At 45.5% G+C, this 26,847-nt stretch overlaps 2 pseudogenes; one reads left to right on the top strand and one right to left on the bottom strand.

The window, feature by feature from the left end:
- The window catches only part of LOC136617211 (zinc finger protein 665-like), a 515,737-nt pseudogene that overhangs the window by 271,152 nt on the left and 217,738 nt on the right, over positions 1–26,847 (top strand).
- Positions 17,955–24,584, bottom strand: LOC136615602 (oocyte zinc finger protein XlCOF22-like; annotated as a pseudogene).

Genomic DNA, 26,847 nt, shown 5'->3' with positions numbered 1-26,847 from the left:
AGAGTTACCTCAGAGATGACCAGAGAGAGGGAGAGAGTTACCTCAGAGACGACCTGAGAGAGTGAGTTACCTTAGAGATGACCAGAAAGAGGGAGTTACCTCAGAGAGGACCAGAGAGAGAGAGAGTTACCTCAGAGAGGACCGGAGAGAGAATTACCTCAGAGATGACCAGAGAGAGAGAGAGAGAGTTACCTCAGAGATGACCAGAGAGAGAGAGTTACCTCAGAGAGGACCAGAGAGAGGGAGAGAGTTACCTCAGAGATGACCAGAGAGAGAGAGAGTTACCTCAGAGAGGACCAGAGAGAGAGAGTTACCTCAGAGAGGACCAGAGAGAGAGAGAGAGTTACCTCAGAGATGCCCAGAGAGAGAGAGAGAGTTACCTCAGGAACGACCAGAGAGAGAGAGAGAGAGAGAGTTACCTCAGAGATGACCGGAGAGAGAGAGAGAGTTACATCAGAGACAACCAGAGAGAGAGAGTTACCTCAGAGACAACCAGAGAGAGAGAGTTACCTCAGGAACGACCAGAGAGAGAGAGAGAGTTACCTCAGAGATGACCGGAGAGAGAGAGTTACCTCAGAGACGACCAGAGAGAGAGAGTTACCTCAGAGACGACCAGAGAGAGAGAGAGTTACCTCAGAGATGACCAGAGAGAGAGAGAGTTAGTTACCTCAGAGATGACCAGAGAGAGAGAGGTACCTCAGAGACAACCAGAGAGAGAGAGGTACCTCAGAGATGACCAGAGAGAGAGAGAGAGAGTTACCTCAGAGAGGATCAGAGAAAGAGCGGTACCTCAGAGACAACCAGAGAGAGAGGGGTACCTCAGAAACGACCAGAGAGAGAGAGAGAGTTACCTCAGAGATGACCGGAGAGAGAGAGTTACCTCAGAGACAACCAGAGAGAGTTACCTCAGAGAGGACCAGAGAGAGAGAGAGAGAGTTACCTCAGAGAGGATCGGAGAGAGAATTACCTCAGAGATGACCAGAGAGAGAGAGAGAGAGAGTTACCTCAGAGATGACCAGAGAGAGAGACTTACCTCAGAGAGGACCAGAGAGAGGGAGAGAGTTACCTCAGAGTTGACCAGAGAGAGAGAGAGAGAGAGTTACCTCAGAGAGGACCAGAGAGAGGGAGAGAGTTACCTCAGAGTTGACCAGAGAGAGAGAGAGAGAGTTACCTCAGAGAGGACCAGAGAGAGAGAGAGTTACCTCAGAGAGGACCAGAGAGAGAGAGTTACCTCAGAGAGGACCAGAGAGAGAGAGAGAGAGTTACCTCAGAGATGCCCAGAGAGAGAGAGAGTTACCTCAGAGATGCCCAGAGAGAGAGAGTTAACTCAGATGACCAGAGAGAGAGAGAGAGAGTTACCTCAGAGAGGACCAGAGAGAGAGAGTTACCTCAGAGACAACCAGAGAAAGAGAGAGAGAGTTACCTCCGGAACGACCAGAGAGAGAGAGAGAGAGAGTTACCTCAGAGATGACCGGAGAGAGAGAGTTACCTCAGAGACAACCAGAGAGAGAGAGTTACCTCAGAGACAACCAGAGAGAGAGAGTTACCTCAGGAACGACCAGAGAGAGAGAGAGAGTTACCTCAGAGATGACCGGAGAGAGAGAGTTACCTCAGAGATGACCGGAGAGAGAGAGTTACCTCAGAGACGACCAGAGAGAGAGAGTTACCTCAGAGACGACCAGAGAGAGAGAGTTACCTCAGAGATGACCAGAGAGAGAGAGTTAGTTACCTCAGAGATGACCAGAGAGAGAGAGGTACCTCAGAGACAACCAGAGAGAGAGAGGTACCTCAGAGATGACCAGAAAGAGGGAGCTGCCTCAGAGTGGACCAGAGAGAGAGTTACCTCAGAGACGACTAGAGAGAGTGAGTTACCTCAGAGATGACCAGAGAGAGTGAGTTACCTCAGAGATGACCAGAGAGAGAGAGAGAGTTACCTCAGAGAGGACCAGAGAAAGAGAGGTACCTCAGAGACAACCAGAGAGAGAGAGAAAGGTACCTCAGAGATGACCAGAAAGAGAGAGTTACCTCAGAGAGGACCAGAGAGAGAGTTACCTCAAAGATGACCAGAAAGGGGGAGTTACCTCAGAGAGGACCAGAAAGGGGGAGTTACCTCAATGAGGACCAGAAAGTGGGAGTTACCTCAGAGAGGACCAGAAAGAGGGAGTTACCTCAGAGAGGACCAGAAAGAGGGAGTTACCTCAGAGAGGACCAGAAAGAGGGAGTTACCTCAGAGAGGACCAGAGAGAGGGAGTTACCTCAGAGAGGACCAGAGAGAGGGAGTTACCTCAGAGAGGACCAGAGAGAGGGAGTTACCTCAGAGAGGACCAGAGAGAGGGAGTTACCTCAGAGAGGACCAGAGAGAGGGAGTTACCTCAGAGAGGACCAGAGAGAGGGAGTTACCTCAGAGAGGACCAGAGAGAGGAAGAGTTACCTCAGAGAGGACCAGAGAGCGAGAGAAAGAGAGTTACCTAAGTGAGGACCAGAGAGAGAGAGAGAGAGGGAGAGAGAGAGTTACCTCAGAGATGAGTAGAGAGAGACAGTTACCCCAAAGATGACCAGAGAAAGAGAGAGAGAGTTACCTCAGAGAGGACCAGAGAAAGAGAGTTACCTCAAAGAGGACCAGAGAGAGAGAGAGAGAGAGTTACCTCAGAGAGAGAGAGAGAGTTACCTCAGAGATGAGCAGAGAGAGACAGTTACCTCAGAGAGGACCAGAGAAAGAGAGAGTTACCTCAGAGAGGACCAGAGAGAGAGAGAGTTACCTTAGAGATGACCAGAGAGAGTTACCTCAGAGATGAGCAGAGAGAGACAGTTACCCCAAAGATGACCAAAGAAAGAAAGAGAGAGAGTTACCTCAGAGACGACCAGAGAGAGAGAGAGTTACCTCAGAGATGAGCAGAGAGAGACAGTTACCTCAGAGAGGACCAGAGAAAGAGAGAGTTACCTCAGAGAGGACCAGAGAGAGAGAGAGTTACCTTAGAGATGACCAGAGAGAGTTACCTCAGAGATGAGCAGAGAGAGACAGTTACCTCAGAGATGACCAGCGAAAGAAAGAGTTACCTCAAAGACGACCAGAGAGAGAGAGAGAGAGTTACCTCAGAGATGAGCACAGAGAGACAGCTACCTCAGAGATGACCAGAGAAAGAGAGTGAGTAACCGCAGAGACGACCAGAGAGAGAGAGGTACCTCAGGAACGACCAGAGAGAGAGAGAGAGTTACCTCAGAGATGACCAGAGAGAGACAGTTACCTCAGAGATGACCAGAGAAAGAGAGAGAGAGTTACCTCAGAGAGGACGAGAGAGAGAGAGTTACCTCAGAGATGACCAGAGAGAGAGAATTACCTCAGAGATGACCAGAGAGAGGGAGAGAGTTACCTCAGAGATGACCAGAGGGAGAGAGAGGTACCTCAGAGATGACCAGAGAGAGAGAGTTACCTCAGGGAGCAGCAGAGAGAGAGAGAGAGAGAGTTACCTCAGAGATGTCCAGGAGGAGAGCTTTACACCAGAATAATACGGGAAGGGAAGTGAAAGGTAAAACATCTGAGAACCACGCTATTAGGAGTGGAAAGGAAGAACAAAGACAAAACATTCTGAAGGCAAGCAGAGGAGCAAGAGACCCCGATCACAAACTAACATGTTTCTACACAAATGCACAGACTATGGGAAACAAACAAGGAGAATTGGAGCTCCAAACACAGGAAGAGAAATATGATGTCATCGGCATCACGGAAACTTGGAGGGATGATACACATGATTGGATACAAGGCTTGAAGGATACAATGTATTTATAAGGAACAGACCTAATAAAGGGGAGGAGGTGCTGTGTTGTATGTTAGGAAAACATTCATCTCCACAGAGATTCAAGCTTCAGAGCTGGGATGTTACCATGCGGCGGCTGCCGGGGCCGCGGGTGGTTGGTCGGCGCGGTGCGCGCGCTCGTGGGTCCGGGCGGCAGCAGCGTGTACGTGGGCTTCTGTGAGTGCAGCTCTATGCAGGAGTCCCTGTTATGGGATTCTGCTGGGAGGTGTCGCCTCCCCCTCTCTGCCCCTGGGCGGAGGCTTTTGTTTATAAGGCTGGCAGTGAGGTCCATGCACTGCCAGTTATTGGTTTCTGTTTCAGTGTGCTAGCTTCCTGTCTCTGACAGTCTCCTGCTTTCAGCTTCTGCTATATCTGCCAGGTTATCCATGTGCCTCGGTCTGCCTGTATTTCCTGTTGGTTTTCTTCACCTGCCCTTCCTGTCGGTATCCTACCCTGTTCCATCTTGGTACGCCAGCGTCCCTCCTCGGTCCCTAGCGAGTGTAGTGACCGCCGCCCAGTTGCCCGCCTGGGGTTAGCCAGGAGTGGAGGCAAGTAGGCAGGGACAGGGGTTGTGGGTAAGTTCTAGGGCAACCCGTGCTGGCGTATCATCAGGTAGGGTACCGTAACATGGGATTTCTGAAGAAACTGATCCAACAGATTCTTATCCGCTCTTGCTGACAACTTTATCTTCCAGAAGGTAGAAGAGAAAAAAAGAGGATCTGTGATCTCGGATCTAATTCTTACAAACTGGGAGGGAACGGTTGAGGAAGTAATGATGGCTGGGACATTAGGAGGCAGTGATCATGATATCCTCGGATGTTGGATAACAAGGGGAGGAAGACCTGAGAAAACTCAGACCTCAAGGTTGGATTTCAGAAAGGCAGATTTTAATGAACTCAGAAAGAGGAAAGGAAGAATCCAACGGCTGGATGTTCTTAAGGACAGAAATGTCCAAGAAGGTTGGGAAATATTGTGGAATGAGATTCTCAAAGCACAATCGTTACCAATCGAAGGAAGAAAAATATGTTTATCCAATGCAAAGAGGGGGAATATCTAACGAAGAATATAATGGGGTCTGCAGAAACTGTAGGGCAAGTGTCAGAAAAGCTAAAGCTGATAATGAATTGAGGCTTGGAACAGAGGCCAGAGGCAATAAAAAAAGGATTTTGGGGGTCAAAAGCAAAAGAAAAATCACAGATGCTATAGGAGGTTTAACCCCTTAGTGACGGCCCGATCGGGAAACTACGTCCTCAGTAATTGGGCTTTAATCCTAGAGGACATAGTTTTATGCATCCTCTTAGGATTAAAGCCCACTTGCCTGAGAACGTGACAGCTTCATGCTGTCGGTGCCCGCAGGTAGCCGACAGCATGGAGCTGTCATCCCAGGATGCGGGCAGTCCCCCCCGGCATTGCGATCGGCGCTATCCAATGGATAGCGTCGATCGCAATAAAGTAAATAAAAGTGCGTAAAAATGTAGATATTCAGCTGCCCTGATGGATCGGATCCATCAGGGCAGCTGAAAATACTCACCCGGCTTGTCCGCGGTGTCCCCCGAAGATCGGGTCCTCCCGGACCCACTGCCGGCCTTCTGCGCATGCGCGCCAGACGATGACGTCAGGCGCATGCGCAGAAGCCTGGGAGCCCCCGGCAAATTTAAAATCTCCTGGCTCCTGAAGGTAGCCGGAAACCAGGAGGTGTTAACGGGAACTGCTGTGAGCGGTCCCTGGGCCCGCGATCGCGAAAAAGTTTAAAAAGTTTAAAAAAAGTAAAGTTTCACCTCCCCTCATGGATCGGATCCATGAGGGGAGGTGAAAATACTCACCTCGGTCCTCCCCAATGTCCCGGGACCTGAAGCCCCCGTCTGCGCATGCGCGCCCGATGTCAATCATCGGGCACGTGCACAGAGGGGCTCGAGCCCCAGGAAATCCAATTGATAACAGTGATCATGTAGAGTAAAATAAAGTGTAAAAAGTAAAAAAAAAAAGGGTAAAAAGTAAAAAAAAAAGGGTAAAAAGTTTTTAAAAAAGTTTAAAAAAGTAAAAAAAAACTTGCGTTTCATCTCCCCTCACGGATCATATCTGTGAGGGAGGATGAAATGACGTACCTAAGGCTTGCGGATTTATCCGCGGACCTTACCCCAGGTTCTGCGCACGTGCCCGTCGCCAGAATGGCAGGCGCATGCGCAAAAGCTGTGGTAATTTAAAATCTCCCTGCTCCTGGCTACAAAACTTAGCCGAGAGCCTGGAGATTTCACGGGGGGCCGCGGTGAGCGGTTCCTGGTCACGTGTTCGCCGTTATCCAATGGATAATGGCGATCACGTAAAAGTTAAAAAAAGGTGAAGGTTAATCTCCCCTCACCGATGCGATCGGTGAGATGAGATGAAACTTTTTACCGGAGGCCTCCGTATTTGCACCCCGCCGCGATCTTCCTCCGTGAACCTTCCCGGATTCTGCACATGCGACCGCCGGCAAAACACCGGACACATGCTCAGGAAGCCAGGAGCCTGGGGAACTTAAAATCTCCTTACTCCCAGCGACCAACAGTCGCCGAGAGCCTGGAGCAGTGACCTTGTTGAGCGGTCGCCGGTCACGTAATAAAAAGGTGGCAATCTACCTTTGGCCGGTCTAACATGACCGGATAGGAATTACAGATTCTGCATGCGTCTGATCCGCGGTAATACGCAGATCAATCGCATTGGATTACACAATTGCGCTCACATTAGCGGGTCGGAATTGTGTAATCCACTCACGGAAAAGAGAAGGAAGCAGGTTCTATTTTACCGCAGATATCCGCAACATAGAGCCCATTGTGCTTCATGGTCACAGATATACCCGCAGCGCATACGCAACTACGTTGTATACGGGCTGCGGGTACCCGCGTTATCGCTAAGCGATGGTGCGGGAAATACAAATAACAAAAAAAATATACTGCAAATGACCACCTGTGTGAGTAGACAGTTATGCGCAGTACATTACGCGGCCGTACGGAGGGTCACAGCTGGGATCCGCTGTGGGCCTGCGCAAGCGGATTCCACCTACGGCTGCGTGAGCCCGGCGTTATTCAGACCGCTACCTGTAATACGCAATTTACAAGAAGCCCTGGGAACGCTCGCCTTCATGCAGTTCCAGGAGCAGCTTGTTGAGCGCCTTCTGTGTGAGACCGCCGCACCTCATCAAGCTTACGGAGACTCACAGAGCACCACTTTTTACACCCCATACCCGCTTCTGAGGTCACAAAATACCCCCGAAAAGCATGAGAGGAGGGGGGATACATGGTTTTATTGCCCCATGTACCCATCCCAACCAGCCTCCGTAATTACCCCTGTCTTTGTAAATACTACACAGTTCACATTATTACTTTTATCTAAGATTTGGGGAACGCCGAAAAGGGCGTGGAGGGGGGGAATATTTTTAAGTTGTCAATTTTTATTCCATACAAGTGGGCAATGGGTCCTGGAATTTATTCAGTTGTGCCCTGCAATCCAACGGGTGTTCCCTCTTTTATAGGCCTTGCCATGTTTCCTGTAAGTAGATTAGGGCCACAATGGGTATGTTTTTAAACACGGGACAAATGGAGGGATCCATTTTGGGGTGAAGGTCTTCATTCCTATGTACACTGTACAAAAAAACTGTTTTTAAATTGACAAAATTGCCAAAAAAAATGAAAATTGTAATTTTTTCCTTCTGCTGTGCTTAGATTTATTCAAATACTGTGGGGTCAAAATAATTCGTTAAGGGGTCTATTTTTTAAAATGGGGTAATTTGAGGGGGTTCTTTATTGTTTTGGCCGCTCAATGGCTCTACAAGTGGGCAATGGGGCCTGGAATTTATTCTGTTGTACCCTGAAATCCAACGGGTGCTCCTTCCATTTTAAGCCTAGCCATGTGTCCTTTAAGTAGATTAGGGCCACAAGGGGTATGGTTCTGAACACGGGACAAACAGGGGGATCCATTTTGGGGTGAAAGTCTTCATTCCTATGTGTGCTGTACAAAAAAAAAACAGTTTTTAAATTGATACAACTGACAAAAAAATGAAAATTGTAATTTTTTTCCTACTGCTTTGCTTAGATTTATTCAAAATTTGTAGTGTAAAATACACAGTACACCCCTAGATAAATTCGTTAGGGGGTCTAGTTTTCAAAATGTGGTTATCTGTGGGGGTTCTGTGTCGTTTTTGCCGCTCAAGGGCTTTACAAGTGGGCAATGGGGCCTAAATCACCTTCATGCTAAATTTCTGTTCTGAAAGCCACCGACTACTCCTTTCATTTTGGGCTCCGTTGTGCATCCAGACAAAAGATTAGGGCCACAATGGGTATGTCTCTGAACACGGGACAAACAGGGGTATCTATTTTGGGGTGCAAGTTTTCCTTCATATGTGTGCTGTACAAAAAAAGCTGTTTTTAAAATGACAGAATTGACAAAAAACGAAAGTCACAATTTTTTTCCTTTTGCTTTGCTTGAATTCATTCAAAAACTATGGGGTCAAAATGGTCAGTACACCCCTAGATAAATTCATTAAGGGGTCTAGTTTTCAAAATGGGGTCATTTGTGGGGGTTCTCTTTGGTTTAGGCCGCTCAAGAGCTCTACAAAAGTGCTATGGGGCCTAAAACGCCTTCAAGCAAAATTTATGTTCTGAAAGACAGGACTGCTCCTTTCATTTTGGGTCCCATTGTGCATCCAGACATGAGATTAGGGCCACAATGGGTATGTTTCTGAACACGGGAGAAACGGGGGTATCCATTTTGGTGTGTAAATCCTCATTTTCATGTGCACTATAGGAAAAAAAATTGTCTTTAAAATGACATATTTGCAAAAATATGAAATTTTATTTTTTCTCCTCTAAATTGAATTAATTCCTGAAACAAACTGGTGGGGTCAAAATACTAATGACACCCCTCAGTGAATACATTAAGGGGTGTAGTTTTTAAAATGGGGTCATTTGTGTGGGTATCTATTATTCTGACACCCATGAGCCTTTGCAAACTTGGCTTGGTGCAGGAAAACAAAGTGCTCCTCAAAATGCCGAAAAGTAATGTTAAATTTGTACGTTCTCTAAATGGTTAAAAAAAAACACAAGTTTTTCAAGTGTGCATTCAGAATAAAGTAAACAGATGGAAATATATATCTTATCAAAGATTTGTACAGTTTGTTTGGACATATTTGAGATATTACAGTTGAAAATGTGAAAAAAATGACTTTTTTCAAAATTTTTCAAATATTGGCACTTTTAATAAATATACACAAATTATATTGGTCTCTTTTTACAACCAAAATGAAGTACAACATGTGTTGAAAAAATAATGTCAGAATCACTTGAATATGTAAAGCCTTTACGGAGTTATGCTACGTTGAACGACGCATGTCAGATTTCCAAAATTTGGCTCCTTCACTAAGGCGCAAACAGGCTTCGTCACTAAGAGGTTAAAGGATGAAAACGTGAATTGTTTAAAAATGATGTTGGAAAGGAGAAACTTTTAAATTCCTATTTTGTATCTGTTTTCTCTTAGAAAGTAGATGTAACATCAGCTGATCTTCCCTGCGCTATTCGTGGAATAAAAAGATTGCAGGCTATCTGTAAGCAGAGAGATGGTGAGGGAACACTTAGCTAACTTACATGAATTCAAGTCTCAAGGTCCTGATGAATTACATCCTAGGATACTAAAGGAAGCAGCGGAGGCTATTGTTGAACCACTCGCCTGAATCTGTGAAAATTCCTTGAGAACAGGAGTTGTCCCTATCTTCAAAAAAGGGGAGAAGGTGGATCCAGGAAACTACAGGCCTGTGAGTCTGACCTCTATACCGGGAAAAATCTCTGAACAAATTATTAAACAGCATCTATGTAAGGAATTAGATAAAAATTGAGTAATTAACCAGAGCCATGCTGGGTTTGTAACAAACAAGTCATGCCAGACAAATCTAGTTTCCTTCCATGACAGAAGCACCTACTGGGTTGATCAGCGAAATGTGGTGGATAAAGTATATCTTGACTTTAGTAAAGCATTTGACAAAGTATCTCATACTATACTTCTTTATAAAATGATCAAATATGGGACTGACAAGGCAACTGTTAGGTGGATTTAGAACTGGCTGAGTGATCGTACTCACAGAGTGGCCATAAATGGCTGCACATCCAAGTGGAAGAATGTATCAACTGGGGACCACAAGGCTCTGTCCTAGGGCCAGTGTTGCTCAACATTGTTTCAAATGATCTGGAGGACGGAATTGATGGAAAACTGATTTGCAGATGACACAAAGCTTGGAGGGATAGCTAACACTAGGGAAGAGAAAGAGGATTCAAAAAGATCTAGAAAAGCTTATACAGTGGTCAGCGACTAACAGAATGGTATTTAGCAAGGAGAAATGCAAAGTCCTACATCTGGGCAAGAAAAATAAAGAAAGCACATACAGAATGGGAGGAATTGGGCTAAGCAGCAGCACATGTGAAAAAGACTTGGGTATACTAATAGATCATAGACTGAACATGAGTCAACAATGTGATGCAGCAGCCAAAAAGGCAAACACAATTCTGGGATGTATTAAGAGAAGCATAGAGTCTAGATCACGGGAGGTCATTATCCTCCTCTACTCTTCCTTATTCAGACCTCATCTGGAATACTGGGTCCAGTTCTGGGCACCCCACTTTATAAAGACATAGACAAACTGGAGCAAGGTTAGAGAAGAGCAACCAGGATGGTGAGTGGTCTGAAACTCATGTCCTATGAGGAAAGGTTAAAGGATCTGGGATTGTTTAGCTTGCAAGAAGGTGAAAAGAGACTTAATAGCTGTCTACAAATATCTGAAGGGCCGTCACACTGCAGAGGGATCAGCCCTATTCTCATCTGCACAAGGAAAGACTAGGAGCAATGGGATGAAACTGAAAGGGAGGAGACACAGATTAGATATCAGACAGTGAGGGGGATCAAGGAGTGGAACAGGTTGCCACCAGAGGTGGGGAGTTCTCCTTCAATGGAAGTGTTCAAACAAAGGCTGGATAAATATCTGTCTGGGATTATTTAGTGAATCCTGCACTGAGCAGGGGGTTGGCCCAGATGACCTCTTCCAACTGTACCATTCTATGAAAAAGGATGAGTGGCAAAAGAAAGGAGCTGAACAGAACATTGACAGGGTCTGGAGGAATGGTGAACTCCTATACCTCTCCTGCATCCTCTACTTTATAATGTCACCGCCGGGTCAAGGGCTAACTCCTCAATCTAAGGAGATAATGTGTGGTTTAGTGTCTCCTGCTTGGCTTACCTCAGGATTCAACACTGCTTTGACACGGTTTATACAGGGTTGCGCCCATCACAACTCAGGCCAATTGGTCAAGATATCTTCTTGCTGCGAGCCTCAGTCAGACTATTCATTTAAGCGACTACAGTTTGACTACAAACAGCAACCAAAGGTAGGTATTTTGTAGAGCCTATGTTGGTTTGCATAGATCTCTTTTCACAATAGCTAGAGGCATAGCTTGTAAAATAAAATAAATAAAAATACTAACACTAAGAATAGGGCTAAAGAAATTGTTAAACTGAGTAATTTGTACATATGATGTACCAGAAGTCATAGTACATTATATTGTTGAGAGCCGTTTAGTTGTTCACGGCCCTCGGTGAGCCTACCGGCGAGCTCCTCCATGTTTTTCGGTTTTGCTTCTCTCAGTTGTGTGATATCCATGCCAGTATCCGCTCTGACAGTATCGGCCATCGTGTTCTTTGGCTTCAGGTCTTCTTCTGCCGCTGATCTGTCCAAGCATTATAGATTTTTCTAACAACTCTGCTCACATTACATGGCCAAAATACATGAGCCTGGTGACCTACCCAGTCAAAACTTCACCTTGGAAACCCTATGAAAGAGTAAAAATTAGAGGTAGACATTTTATTAGTCCTTTACTCCATTAGAAGCACACCTACTTGTAAGACTATGATTAGTCCCTATCAAGTTTTGTTTTATAAGGCCCCTGTAACAGGCCTATACGTTCTCAAGGCCCAGGATGAGGCCCTCACTTTCCATGGGAGTAACTTATATCAGAAGTTAACTGTCACTTATAAATGTGTATTTTCCTCGATTTCAGATCCGGAGTTGCAATATCGGTCGCATAGTTTGCTTTTGGGTGATTGGAACAAAGATACGAAGGAGCCTTTCAAGTGCTGTTAACCCCTTAACGACCAGCCCATAGCCTTTTTACATCCTCCCGAAGTGGGCTTTATTCTCTGAGGACGTAAAAACTGTGTCCTGCAGAGAATAATGCCCCTCGGGCTGTGGACGTGACAGCTCCATGCTGTCGGTGTCCGCAGGTAGCTGACAGCATGGAGCTGTCATCCCGGGCTGTTCGGACTCCCCCCCCCCCCCGGCATTGCGATCGGCGCTATGCAATGGATAGCGCCGATCGCAAAAAAGTAAATAAAAGTGCAATAAAAGTTAAAGATTCAGCTGCTCTGATGGATCAGATCCATTGGAGCAGCTGAAATTACTCACCGAGGTCCACCGCACGACTCCCCGCTGTCCCAATGCTCCGGGCGCCGTAGCCGTCCTTCTGCGCATGCGCGCCAGGCGGCATTACGTCAGCCGCATGCGCAGAAGGCTCGGCGGCGTGGGAGACTTAAAATCTCCTGGCTCCCGGCTGCTGTAGGTAGCCGGGAGGCAGGAGATGTCAGCGGGGACCACGTTGAGCGGTCCCCGGTACCGCGATCGCCGTTATACAATGGATAACGACGATCGCGGAAAAGTGTAAAAAAAGAAAAGTTTCACCTCCCCTCATGGATCGGATCCATGAGGGGAGGTGAAAATACTCACCTCAGGTCCGCCGATGTCCTCCGGCCGGTGTCGGGACCCCCCGCTGGCTTCTGCGATGTGCCGATGCGGCGCGCATGCGCAGAAGCCGGCGAGCCCGGCAAATTCAAAATCTCCCTGCACCCGGCTGTCACAGATAGCCGAGTGCAGGGAGATATGACTGGGGACCGCTGTATGCGGTTTCCAATCATATGATCATCGTTATCCATCAGATAACGGGGATCATATAAAGTTAAAAAGTAAAAAAAAAAAAAGTTAAAAGTAAAAAAAAGTTTAAAAAGTTAAAGTTTCATCTCCCCTTATGGATCGTATCCGTAAGGGGGGATGAAATTACGTACCCAAGGTCCCAGATTTGTTCCCTAGTGGGATGTTGATCCGCGGATCTTACCCCAGCTTCGGCGCATGCGCCCGTCAGCATGATGGCGGACGCATGCGCAAAAGTGAAATATTGCCCAAGAAATATAAAATCTCTCTGCTGCTGGCTACCAAAGGTAGCCAAGAGCCTGGAGATGTCACGGGGAGCCGCGGTATACGGTTACTGGTCACGTGATCGCCGTTATCCAATGCATAATGGCGATCACGTAAAAGTTCTTTAAAAAGTGGCAGTTTCATTTCCCCTCACCGATGCGATCGGTGAGAGGAGATGAAACATCTTCTCGGAGGCTTCTGCATTTGAATCCAGATGCGATTATCCTCCATGGACCCTTCCGGCTGCTGCGCATGCGCCCGCCGGCAAAATGCCGGACACATTCGCAGGAGCCAGGAAGCCCAGGAAATTTTAAATCTCCTTGCTCCCAGCGACTAACGGTCACTGAGTGCTTGGAGCAGTGACCGGCGGCCTCGTTGAGCGGTCCTCGGTCACGTGATAAAGTAGCGATCTAACATTAGGCCGGTCACACATGACCGGAGAGGAATTACGGGTTCTGCATGCGCTTGATCAGCGGTAATCCACGGATCAATCGCATGCATTGGATTACACAATTCCTCCCAATTAGCGGGTCGGAATTACGGAATCCACTCGTAGAAACAGAACACAGCATGCTATATTTTACCACGAATATCTGCGACCTAGAGCCCATTGTGCTCTATGACCACGGATATACCCGCAGCCCATATGCAAACACATTGTGTACGGGCTGCGGGTACCCGGGTCATCTCTAAGCGACGGCACGGGAAATATAAACAAAAAACTGCCTGTGTGAGTAGGCAGTTATGCGCAGTACATTACGCAACCGTACGCAGGGTCACAGCCGGGCTCACAGCTGGAATCCGGCGTTATTCAGACCGCTACCAGTAATCCTTAATTTACAAGAAGCCCCGGGAACATTCGTCTTCCTGCAGTTCCAGGAGCAGCTTGTTGAGCGCCTTCTCTGTGAGACAGCTGCACCACAGCAAGATTACAAAGCCTCACAGTGCCACTTTCTACACCCCATCCCCGCCGCTGAGGTTACGAAATACCCCCCAAAATACATGAGAGGAGGGGGGAGAGATACCCGGTTTTCTTGCCCCATGTGCCCAACCCAACCAGCCTCCGTAATTACCCCTGTCTTCGGACATAAAACGCAGTTTATATTATTACCTTTATCTAATATTTAGGGAATGCCAAAAAATGGGGATGGCGGGGGATTATTTTTAGGAAGTCAAATTTTTTTCCGTATAAGTGGGCAATGGGGCCTGGAATTTATTCAGTTCTGCCCTGAAATCCAGCAGGCATTCCCTCCATTATGGGCCTAGCCATGCGTCCTGTAAGTAGATTAGGGCCACAATGGGTATGTTTCTGAACACAGGACAAACAGGGGTATCCATTTTGGGGTGAAAGTCTTCATTCCTATGTACACTGTACAAAAAAACAGTTTTTAAATTGCCAAAATTGCCAAAAAAATGAAAATCGTAATTTTTTCCTTTTGCTTTGCTTAGATTCATTCAAATACTTTGGGGTCAAAATATGCAGTACACCCCTAGATGGATTTGTTAAGGGGTCTAGTTTTTAAATTGGGGTCATTTGTGGGGGTTCTCTATCATTTTGGACGCTCAATGGCTCTACAAGTGGGCAATGGGGACTGGAATTTATTCCGTTGTACCCTGAAATCCAACGGGTGCTCCTTCCATTATAGGCCTAGCTATGTTTCCTTTAAGTAGATTAGGGCCACAATGGGTATGTTTCTGAACACGGGACAAACAGGGGTATCCAGTTTGGGGTGAACGTCTTCATTCCTACGTACACTTTCCAAAAAAAAACAGTTTTTAAATTGACACAATTGCCAAAAAAATGAAAATCATAATTTTTTCCTTCTGCTTGGCTTAGATTCATTCAAAAACTGTGAAGTCAAAAAAGTCATCATACCCCTAGATAAATTCGTTAGGGGGTCTACTTTTCAAAATAGGGTCACTTGTGGGGGTTCTCCATCGTTTTGGTCACTCAATGGCTCTACAAGTGGGCAATGGGACCTAAATCTCCTTCAAGCAAAATTTCTGTTCCGAAAGCCACCGGTTGCTCCTTTCATTTTGGGCCCCATTGTGCATATAGACGTAATACTAGGGCCACAATGGGTATGTTTCTGAGCACAGGATAAACAGGGGTATCCATTTTGGGGTGCAAGTCTTCATTCATATATGTGCGGTACAAAAAAAACTGCTTTTGAAATGACAGAATTACCAAAAAAATGAAAATCGTATTTTTTTTTTCCTTTGGCTTGGCTTAGATTCATTCAAAAACTGTGAAGTCAAAAAAGTCATCGTACCCCTAGATAAATTCGTTAAGGGGTCTACTTTTCAAAATGGGGTCACTTGTGGGCGTTCTCCATAGTTTTGGCCACTCAATGGCTCTACAAGTGGGCAATGGGGCCTAAATCTCCTTCAAGCAAAATTTCTGTTCCGAAAGCCACCGATTGCTCCTTTCATTTTGGGCCCCATTGTGCATCCAAACGTAAGATTAGGGCCACAATGGGTATGTTTCTGAGCACGGGACAAACAGGGGTATCCATTTTGGGGTGCAAGTCTTCATTCATATATGTGCGGTACAAAAAAAACTGCTTTTGAAATGACAGAATTACCAAAAAAATGAAAATCGTATTTTTTTTTTCCTTTGGCTTGGCTTAGATTCATTCAAAAACTGTGAAGTCAAAAAAGTCATCGTACCCCTAGATAAATTCGTTAAGGGGTCTACTTTTCAAAATGGGGTCACTTGTGGGCGTTCTCCATAGTTTTGGCCACTGAATGGCTCTACAAGTGGGCAATGGGGCCTAAATCTCCTTCAAGCAAAATTTCTGTTCCGAAAGCCACCGATTGCTCCTTTCATTTTGGGCCCCATTGTGCATCCAAACGTAAGATTAGGGCCACAATGGGTATGTTTCTGAGCACGGGACAAACAGGGGTATCCATTCTGGGGTGCAAATCCTAATTTTCATGTGTACTATAGAAAAAAGTCCTGTCTTTAAAATGACATATTTGCAAAAATATGAAATTTTTGTTTTTCTCTTCTAAATTGCATTGACTCCTAAAAAAAAACTGTGGGGTTAAAATACTCATGCCACCCCTCAATGAATACGTTAAAGGGTGTAGTTTTTAAAATGGGGTCACTTGTGGGGGTATCTATCATTTTGACTCCTATGAGCCTTTCCAATCTTGGATTGGTGTAGGAAAACAAAGTGTTCCTCAAAATGCTGAAAAGTAATGTTACATTTGTACGTCTCCTAAATGGTTAAAAAAAAAACGAAAGTTTTTCCAATGTGCACCCAAAATAAAGTAAACGGATGGAAATATAAATCTTAGCAAAAATTTCTATATTATGTTTGCACATATTTGAGATATTGCAGTTGGAAATGTGAAAAAATGACGATTTTTTCAAAATGTTCCCAATTTTGGCACTTTTAATAAATAAACACAAATTCTATCGGTCTTTTTTTTCCACCTAAATGAAGCACAACATGTGGCGAAAAAACAATGTCAGAATCGCTTGGATATGCAAAACCTTTCTGGTCTTTTTCCATGCTAAAGTGACACGTGTCAGATTTGCAAAATTTGGCCTGGTCATTAAGGCGCAAACAGGCTTGGTCACTAAGGGGTTAACCACCATTACCTCAGTGAAACTTAAAGGAAAGCCGAATTGGGTTCACACCAGTCATTGTAGAAAGCTTATCAAAGGAAGAGACAAATGCAGCTCATATCCTTAGTAATAAGTAGGAATCTTGTGGTCAACATGTAGCAAATAATATGACCTCCAACTGTTCCATGGTAAGCCCCAGTCATACTAGACATGTTAAGTTGCCAACATGTTGGGTTTTCTCTGTGGGAATACTACATTAACACACACATATATATATATATCCACACTAATGTGACGGGGGAGGGGAGCATTGCACCTTGTCTCACCATGTGCCTTAGCCGAGTATCTCCCCGCTCGTCCCTAAAGATTTGGGGGCCGGCGCGGGGAGCTGCAGGGCAGAGCGGGGAGGAACGGAGGTGAGATCTCTCTCCCTCTCTCCCGCCCGCTCTCCCCTGCTCCCCGCCGCAACTCACCTGTCAGCTGCGGCGGCCCCCGAATCTTTAGGGACGAGCAGGGAGATACTCGTCTAAGGCACATTACTCGAGCGAGTAGTACCTTAGTGAGTATACTCGCTCATCCCTACTGACTATACTTTTAGACAGAAAGTGTCTCTCATACATACTTTGCTTTTAGACAGAAAAGGGATACTATTGAGTTAAATGAAGACTGTAGTTGCCCTCCTACACGCCTTAGTAACACAGAAGTAATAGCCTTAGGAGCGTCAATAGTAGGAGTTTGGGGTCTGGCAATATACAATGGTCAGGCAATAAATGGAATAACGTGATATTGCAAAAACCTTAAATGCCACCTCCCAGGCTTTTGATCTACTGCTTTTGGATTTGCAATGCATGCAAAAAGCCACTCTGCAAAATAGAGCCATTACTGACTATATGTTGCTAGCATTGAACTGTCATTGTGAGGCATTTGATGGTATGTGTTGCTTTAATTTGATGGATAATATAGAATCTATACAATAAAATATCCAGGATATTAGGAAAGTCATGCAAACCCTCAGGTGAGATAAGGATTATGGGTGGTTTGACTGGCTTTTTGGCCCATCTACCCAAGAACCGTCTACCCAAAATACTATCGAGGACTATAATGTGTTGAAGTGTATTTTCCTTGTCCTGGATATCATCTAGCAGTAGGAAGGGATAATGTATGAAACAGGAAAAGGGTGGCGATATAGGCATATATCCTTGTGGAAGTAATCCCCATGACTAAGGTGTCAGTTAGGGTTCCCTGTAGATGTTAGAGAAAGCCCTCAGAACTTTATGTAAGCAGGAAAAGACTATCTAGGAGAATGAAAATACTCACAAAAAAATTATATCTTGTATGATTTGGTTTTGTATTTCACTCTAATTTCAGTTATTTCTGCAAATGGAATGTCCTGCAGAGTAAATTCCTTACAGTGTTGATGTTTAGTATCTGAGACGAAGACAGAAAGTCACTGAAAGACAGGATACACAACATATCCATTAGAACAATGGAGCCAGCTGAGAGACAAGTCATCAGAACATGATCATTCATTACACTTCAAAGAAAAAACAGTTTGAACCAAACGAATGATGCAGCTGCGTTTGGCTTTATAACACCCCTTTCTGTATCAACTTAAACTACCAATTTGTCTATAAAAGCTGTGTCTTAATACAATAAAACAATCAATCTCCTGGTAACACATCCCATTGCATTGTTTACAGCATTTCCTCTGAGCTTGTACAAACAACACCTAATATGGCATTCAAAGTATATCTATGAGCGTGATTGTGCTAATATCACTAAACAGGCAGTTATCCATCTTTGAGCGACTACCTGTTTATAGTGAATGGGGGCAAACAGAAAAAATCTTTGTGCCTCGCCTTAATTCACTGAACAACGTCCATCCTGTCTGAAAGTACACAAGCAACAGTCTCTTTAAGTAATCTTACTTTCATTCCGTTCCTCCAGGGCATCAATTTGTGTTGCCTTGACCCCTATGCTTCACGTACATCAGCTCTGTACAGCCTGTTTGTAGCTTCTCTTGCTAGAGGTACTAAGGAAGACTGCGAAGAAGCTCCATCATACTCCACACGAGGATGACTGTCTGAAAACCTTATTCCCAGACCCTCCGCTTCTGTGTTACAGGCAACCTCTAAATTTGAGGAGGTTTATAATCAGGAGTGCATTGCCCTCTGACACACAAAAAGGAACTTATCCCTGTAATGTAAGTAGATGTAAGACCTGCTGACATATACTGACTGCGGACAGGATACGGATCCCCAACACACAGCAGGACTATAAGATCACTGGGACATTCACATGTTCCACATCTGATGTTGTGTACCTGATCTGGTGCTGTGAATGTTCTTTTGGGGGGGCTTTATATTGGGGAAACAGGACAGAAACTGAGGGCCAGGATGAGATCTCATCACCACAGAATAAGAGAGGGAAAGACAGATTTACCTGTGGCAAAACATTTTTCTAGTCACGGACACAGCATAGAGCAGATGAGAGTTATCATACTGAAGGGTAACTTCAAGTCACAGAAGAGTTTGGGAGTATAAATTTATGGTAATTTTTGATACCCTCAAGAATGGAATGAACATCGGAGCAGGGTTTTTGCATCAGTGGAGAATATGAAAGCTCTGAAAGAGGTAATAAGGGGTGTCTATGTGGATGGCACTGCTGTAGTGGGGTTTCATGGGTGGTGGGTGGGTCAGAGGATGGCATAGTCTCTCTCCTGGGGAGGGGGACACCTAGAAGGGGTGCTTTTCCCAATAATTGTTTTAAAGACGTGGAAAAATTCATACATTGATTTGAAGGAATGCTGCCATCCAATAGGTGGCGCTGCAGAGGTATTTTTTCATGTTCTTTATTTGCAAGTCTGAAGGAGACATGGCACACAGGCCCGTGACCTCTTAGCACCAATGCAGAGAGCATAAAACTGTCACATCCCTTGCTAGTGGACTGATTAAAGGGGTTGTCCCGCGAAAGCAAGTGGGGTTATACACTTCTGTATGGCCATATTAATGCGCTTTGTAATATACATCGTGCATTAAATATGAGCCATACAGAAGTTATTCACTTACCCCCTCCGTTGCTGGCGTCCCCGTCTCCATGGCTCCGTCTAGTTTCTGTGTCTTCGGGCTGCTTTAGACGCGCTTGCGCTGTGCGGTCTTCTGCCTGGTGAATGGGGCCGCTCCGGCGTGCTCGCGCCGGAGAGCTGGTATGCGCGTCGTCATCGTAGCTCCGCCTCCGTCACGTGGTGCCGATCAGCCAATTAGGTGGCTGTATCGGCAGTGGAACGCAAGGAAGCAGAAGACAATCCATGGTGCACCATGGGAGAAGACCCGCGGTGCACCATGGGAGAAAACCGCGGTGCATCATTGGAAAAGGACCGGTGGCCATCTTTAAAAGAAGATGCTGCGCGAACTGGGAAGGAGGTAAGCGATTTTTTTTTTTAAATTACAAACGGTATTGATTTTAACGGGACAGAATGCGGGGGTAGGTTGAAAAAAAAATTGCATTTTGCCGCGGGACAACCCCTTTAAGTATTTACTTCTCTGCTTATCTTGTCTGGTACAAATTAGTCTCAGATTTCTGTGCCTTTTGATGTGTGTACATTTGTATTTATGCATGCCCCGTCCAAGTCTGTTTCATTATGCCCGAGGAAGGATTTTGAGAGGATCCGAAAGCTTGCAATAAGACCACGTATTTTTGTTGGCCATTAGGAGGTATCATATCTAGAGGATTACTTGGTTTCTCTTACTGAGAAAAATCACATTATGGTTCTCTCTTCAGGACACCCCCCGCTTAGTCGTATAGTGTCTGTCCTGCCTCTCCTCACTGCCTGATTCAGTCTTACCTGCTGCAGATTCCCACTACATGTCCTGGGTTCTGGTTTCTAAGAAGCCGTGTCCTCAGCAAAGCAAGGTGTAATATAAAGAGATCGATAAAGTGTCTCCCCAGCTGTCCAGTATCAATCAGCTGCCATCCAGGACACTAGGAAAGTGGAGCTGACATCCTCTCCCCTCTTGAATTCCCCCTTACTAGGCGACAGGGATGGGCTCTAGTCTGTAGAGATCAACCACCGTTGCCCATCTGAGAAGGAGAGGTGTGACGTAGAGACTTTAGTCTGTCGGATATTTTGTGTGCACCAGGCCCTAGCTGTGTCTCAGCATCCATTTTTATGTTAGCCCCATTCAGTAAGTCGGCTGGTACGCCTGTTTACGAAAGGCTGCGATAATAGAAGCTATTCTACCAAACAACACAGCCTGTAACTGAGCATTTTTGTCCAAGTGTACTACTCACAATTTGTGGGGTTCCCCAGTCACCTTCCATGCTGTCCATAGCGTTAGGAGGTGCACTACAGCTGTAATACCGCAGGGTAAGCTCCAGGACATTTCAAATCGATGCCTATTTTGAATTTGACACCGCCAGGTCATTATTCCGTGCCTGCGGCGGCCAAATGTCTGGCCCATACTCCAGCATGCGTCGGCACATGAAGATGGTCCGGAGATACAGATACCGCCACCGTTCGCTGAGCGGACACAGGATCCAGGCTCTTCACCGCTGGGTAAGTGATCTTTTTCCATCGTTCCTCTAGCACTCCATGGAGGACTATCCTCTGTATCCATTTGGGACAGGAAGAACACTGGAGAATGGTGGTAGGGGGTTGCCTTTTGAACTCCCCTCTTCCTGTCCCATCAAGGTCAAGAGGGCAACATCCATGTGTGCTGTAATGGACGGAATGGGAGATAAGAGTTATATATTTCACAAGTAGGTTTATTCAGTGATCATTACAGTAATAAGAAGGCTCATGGGGACAATTCAGGGTCGCTGCTCTGGAAGTAAGCCAGGATCTTCTCTTCTTCCTTCTATCCTAAATACTTCTCCTCCATGGATCTCACTCACAGGTCACCTCAGGTACATAGAATTTGGGTGTTTGGCAGATCCGGGCTGATTCCACCCAAATATAATCTCTTTTACTGGATGTTTATTGTCTGTGAATAACTGATTGTTATGTGTGCTACTGGGATCTGTGTACTATGTACTCCTAGCAGCACAGCTACAGGTGGTTGAGGGTTAATTGAGCTGGCTGGGTGTGGGACTTCCTGCTAGCCAATCTCCTGGATCTGTGCTCACATATAAACCCAGCTCCTGGCCAGTTTGGCTGGGCCCCCAGGGTGAGCAGTCATGTTCAGCTTGTTCCTACTCTGATCGGTGGTTGCAAGTAAGTCTGTGTCTCTCTGCTTCCCTAAAGATTGTTTGGACACCTGTAGTCCTAGTCTGCAGTACATGCAGCCCCCTTTTCCTTCCCCCTTTACAGGTGCAGCCTCCAAAGGTCTTATGTCTTATTCTGGGTGTCAGTTGGTGTAACTTGACACGCTTACATATGTCAGCTTGTGTAGTTGACTGTCTGTTCTGTGTGTCAATTGGTGTAACTTGACATGGTTCCCTATGTCAGCTTGTGTAGCTGACTGTCTATTCCCCCTGTATGAGGACACATAGACTTGCTGTGTGTTCCATCTGTGTACATGTGAGCTTTGGGTGGAGCCTGTCTGGGTTTCTATATGTTGCAGCTGGCTGTGTTTCCAGTGCTCTGTTCTGTCCTGTTGCAAGCTTTGCTGAGTGATCTGTGTCCTGCTGGTTCATGTCCGTTTGTTCGTTTATATTCTGTCAGTTTTGTGTCAGTTTGCTGTGTGACCTGCTATCTGTGTCCTGTCCTGTTGCAGTTTTCTGTGGGAACTCTGTCCGGTTCTGCTGGACTCCTGGTTAGTGTAGGGACTAGCGGTAATACCAGGAGCCGTGAAGTTGGCCCGCTAGCTTCCATGTTTTGTACGAAATATCAACTAATACCTAGTATTTATATTCAGCTTATCATCTGTTTCTAGTGGTTGCATTGTGGCTGCTGTATGCTGTGTATTCTGGCTCTGTGAATCCTGTGGTTCTGTCTCTGTCATGTAGTATGTGTATGTCTCCTGTTCTGTGGCGTGGCTCCTAGGATCAGCTAGGGCCCAGATCCGAATACCGCTGGGCCGCCCTTTATTGGGGCGAATCCCCCGCTTAGGTAAGGATTCTGTCATCCTCCCGTGTAGAACAGGGTCAGTTGCCTGAGACCTGTGTGAATCCCATGTGACCCTGGTGCTATCTGTGTGCGTCCATCCCATCCATTCTATCCCCCATTTGGGGTACAATCGTGTGGGCTCCCATGCTTAGGTTGCCCACACGATCGTAACACTGATGAGTTACATTTTTTCTAGGAATCACAATCTGGTTTCATTTCTGATGAGTTTCAAAATTTAATTTTGTTAAACATTGTCTACATATAGAAGATGAAAACTGCTTTTCTCGTGTGTGACTTCTCTGATTTATGTCAAGGCCTAATACATTTAAAAAAAGATCTCCCACACTGTGAACAGGTACATGCCATCTCTCCTGTGTGAATTCGCTCATGTACAAAAAGATCAAATTTACCTGAAAAGCATTTTCCACATTCTGAACATGAAAGTCACTTCTCTCCTGTGTGACTTCTCTGATGTGTATTAAGACCAGGTTTGTTTATTAAAGTTCTCCCACATTCTGCACATGAATACGACCTCTCCCCTGTGTGAGTTTTCTCATGATCTGTAAGTTTGCCTTCAGTAATAAAACCTCTCCCACATTCTGAACTAGAAAACGGCTTCTCTCCTGTGTGATATCTCTGATGTACAACAAGGCTTGCTTTACTTCTAAAGCTTTTTTCACATTCTGAACATGTAAATGGTTTCTCTCCTGTGTGAATTCTCTCATGTGCGGCAAGATGTGCTTTACTTGCAAAACATCTTCCACATTCTGTACATGAATATGGCTTCTCTCCTGTGTGACTTCTCTTATGTGTAGTAAGACCAGATTTATTTATAAATGTTTTCCCACATTCTGCACATGAATACGGCTTTTCTCCTGTGTGAGTTTTCTCATGATCTGTAAGTTTGCCTTTAGCAATGAAGCCTCTCCCACAGTCTGAACATGTATATGGTTTCTCTCCTGTGTGATTTCTTTGATGTTTAACAAGATCTGATTTATGTGTAAAACATTTCCCACATTCTGAACAAGAATACGGCTTCTCTCCTGTGTGAGTTCTATGATGTTGAAAAAGATTTGATTTATGTCTAAAACATCTCCCACATTCTGAACATGTAAACGGCTTCTCTCCTGTGTGAGTTCTCTCATGTGTAACAAGGCTTGCTTTTCTTCTAAAGCTTCTCCCACATTCTGAACATAAAAATGGCTTCTCTGTGTGAATTCTCTTATGTGTAGCAAGATTTGCTTTACTTGCAAAACATTTCCCACATTCTGTACATAAAAATGGCATCTCTCCTGTGTGACTTCTTAAATGATCTCCAAGCTTGTATTTAGAAGTAAAACATATTCCACATTCTGGACATGAATACAGCTTCTCTTCTGTGTGAATTCTTTTGTCCGTCAGAAGACCTGAACTTTTTGTAGACTGATTTCTTTTCTTACTACATTGATGCCCTTTCCCACCATTCTGTCTGTCACTTGTGGTAACCATCTGTGATTGGTCAGGAGAAGGTTCCTCGTGATTAGAGGGGTTATATGATAGATCTGTACTGTGAAGTCCTGGAGGTACATTAATGGTGATGAGGTTTTCTCCTGAAGGGCGCTGCACCATATCTTCATCTTCTACCTTATTTACTGATAACATGAAGTTTCCCTCAGGTGTCTCACCACGATTGCCTGTCAGGTATAAAAGTGGATTCAATTATTTTTTCATACAAATTTTTTTCACAAGTTCTTGTAATGGAAAATGCTTGATTATGGATAATTTATATTAATATATTATATGAATTTAAACTGTGCAATAACAGACGCCATGGAGTGTGCCAGAGAGGCAGCTTCATGGACTGGGTTGTGTAACCGTACCGAGAGACATATGTCTGGATAAGATAAGGATGTCAAGGAGCTTCCACATGTCGGCTCAAGGGGCCACACCAAGAATATCAAGATATAACTAAGGTGGGGGGGGGGGGGTGACGCCTCACATTAAGGATAGAATAATGTTATAAAAGTAATCATGAACTGGATATATGAATATATATATATAGAGAGAGAGAGAGAGAGAGTGTACACGTATGTGTGTATGCCTATATGTATATAGATATGTGTATTTGAAATATTACGCCACAGAATCATCCTGCACAGATCGCTGACCATATTCTTAGCTAAGACAGATGCTGAGATAAGATAAGAACTTCGAGCTACTTGGGCCTCTTGGCACTCCGTCAAGAGGTTATTCACTGCGACTTAATAGTTTCTTGAAGGTATGCAAATGAAGAATCAGAATGTATCCAATGAATGCCATGTAATGTCTAAGAAGTAACCAATCAGAGGGCGGATTGAGAACTGTCCAAAGAACTATGATATTTCTTGGAGTAATGAGATGTAACCAATGGACACGAAGAAGGGTTAAACCTATGAGAAATGTTGGATTGGGAACCAACCAATAAACTGCATAGTTAATTGTCCAATGATGTTGTGACACCAGAATGCAAGGGGGCTATAAATAAAAGACGCCTAGCCAGCCTAGGTGGGAATTCTTTGATGGATCCATAACTGTGTGGGCTCTGTCATTTAATTCCTCCGTCATATGATGTACTGAAGTCTTGGTGTGGGCAGCCCTACTGCACGGGTCACCTAGACTTCAGTCACAGGCTACACTCTGCTGTCCCTCAGCAGGCTATTGCCGTAGCATGGGTCATATGACATCATTCACAGGGTACACTCTGCTGTCCCTCAGCAGGCTATCGCCCTAACATGGGTCATATGACGTCATTCACAGGGTACACTCTGCTGTCCCTCCGCAGGCTATCACCCTAACATGGGTCATATGATGTCATTCACAAGGTACACTCTGCTGCCCCTCCGCAGGCTATCGCCCTAACATGGGTCATATGACGTCATTCACAAGGTACACTCTGCTGTCCCTCATCAGGCTATCGCCCTAACATGGGTCATATGATGTCATTCACAAGGTACACTCTTCTGTCCCTCCACAGGCTATCGCCCTAACATGGGTCATATGACGTCATTCACAAGGTACACTCTGCTGTCCCTCAGCAGGCTATCGCCCAAACATGGGTCATATGACGTTATTCACAAGGTACACTCTGCTGTCCCTCCGCAGGCTATCGCCCTAACATGGGTCATATGACGTCATTCACAAGGCACACTCTGCTGTCCCTCAGCAGGCTATCGCCATAACATGGGTCATATGACGTCAGTCACAACGTACACTCTGCTGTCCCTCAGCAGGCTATCGCCCTAACATGGGTCATATGACGTCATTCACAAGGTACTCTGCTGTCCCTCAGCAGGCTATCGCCCTAACATGGGTCATATGACATCATTCACAAGGTACACTCTGCTGTCCCTCATCAGGCTATCACCCTAACATGGGTCATATGATGTCATTCACAAGGTACACTCTGCTGTCCCTCAGCAGGCTATCGCCCTAACATGGGTCATATGACGTTATTCACAAGGTACACTCTGCTGTCCCTCAGCAGGCTATCGCCCTAACATGGGTCATATGACGTCATTCACAAGGTACTCTGCTGCCCCTCAACAGGCTATCGCCCTAACATGGGTCATATGACGTCATTCACAAGGTACACTCTGCTGTCCCTCAGCAGGCTATCACCCTAACATGGGTCATATGACGTCATTCACAATGTACACTCTGCTGTCCCTCAGCAGGCTATCGCCCTAACATGGGTCATATGACGTCATTCACAAGGTACACTCTGCTGTCCCTCAGCAGGCTATCACCCTAACATGGGTCATATGACGTCATTCACAAGGTACACTCTGCTGTCCCTCAGCAGGCTATCGCCCTAACATGGGTCATATGACGTCATTCACAAGGTACACTCTGCTGTCCCTCATCAGGCTATCGCCCTAACATGGGTCATATGACGTCATTCACAAGGTACACTCTGCTGTCCCTCAGCAGGCTATCGCCCTAACATGGGTCATATGACGTCATTCACAAGGTACACTCTGCTGTCCCTCAGCAGGCTATCACCCTAACATGGGTCATATGACGTCATTCACAATGTACACTCTGCTGTCCCTCAGCAGGCTATCGCCCTAACATGGGTCATATGACGTCATTCACAAGGTACACTCTGCTGTCCCTCAGCAGGCTATCACCCTAACATGGGTCATATGACGTC

The sequence above is a fragment of the Eleutherodactylus coqui genome, chromosome 1 (genome assembly GCF_035609145.1).
Source record: "Eleutherodactylus coqui strain aEleCoq1 chromosome 1, aEleCoq1.hap1, whole genome shotgun sequence".
NCBI classification, from domain to species: domain Eukaryota; kingdom Metazoa; phylum Chordata; class Amphibia; order Anura; family Eleutherodactylidae; genus Eleutherodactylus; species Eleutherodactylus coqui.
The sequence above is the reverse complement of the archived record's forward strand: the minus strand, read 5'-3'. Positions and strand labels throughout refer to the sequence as shown.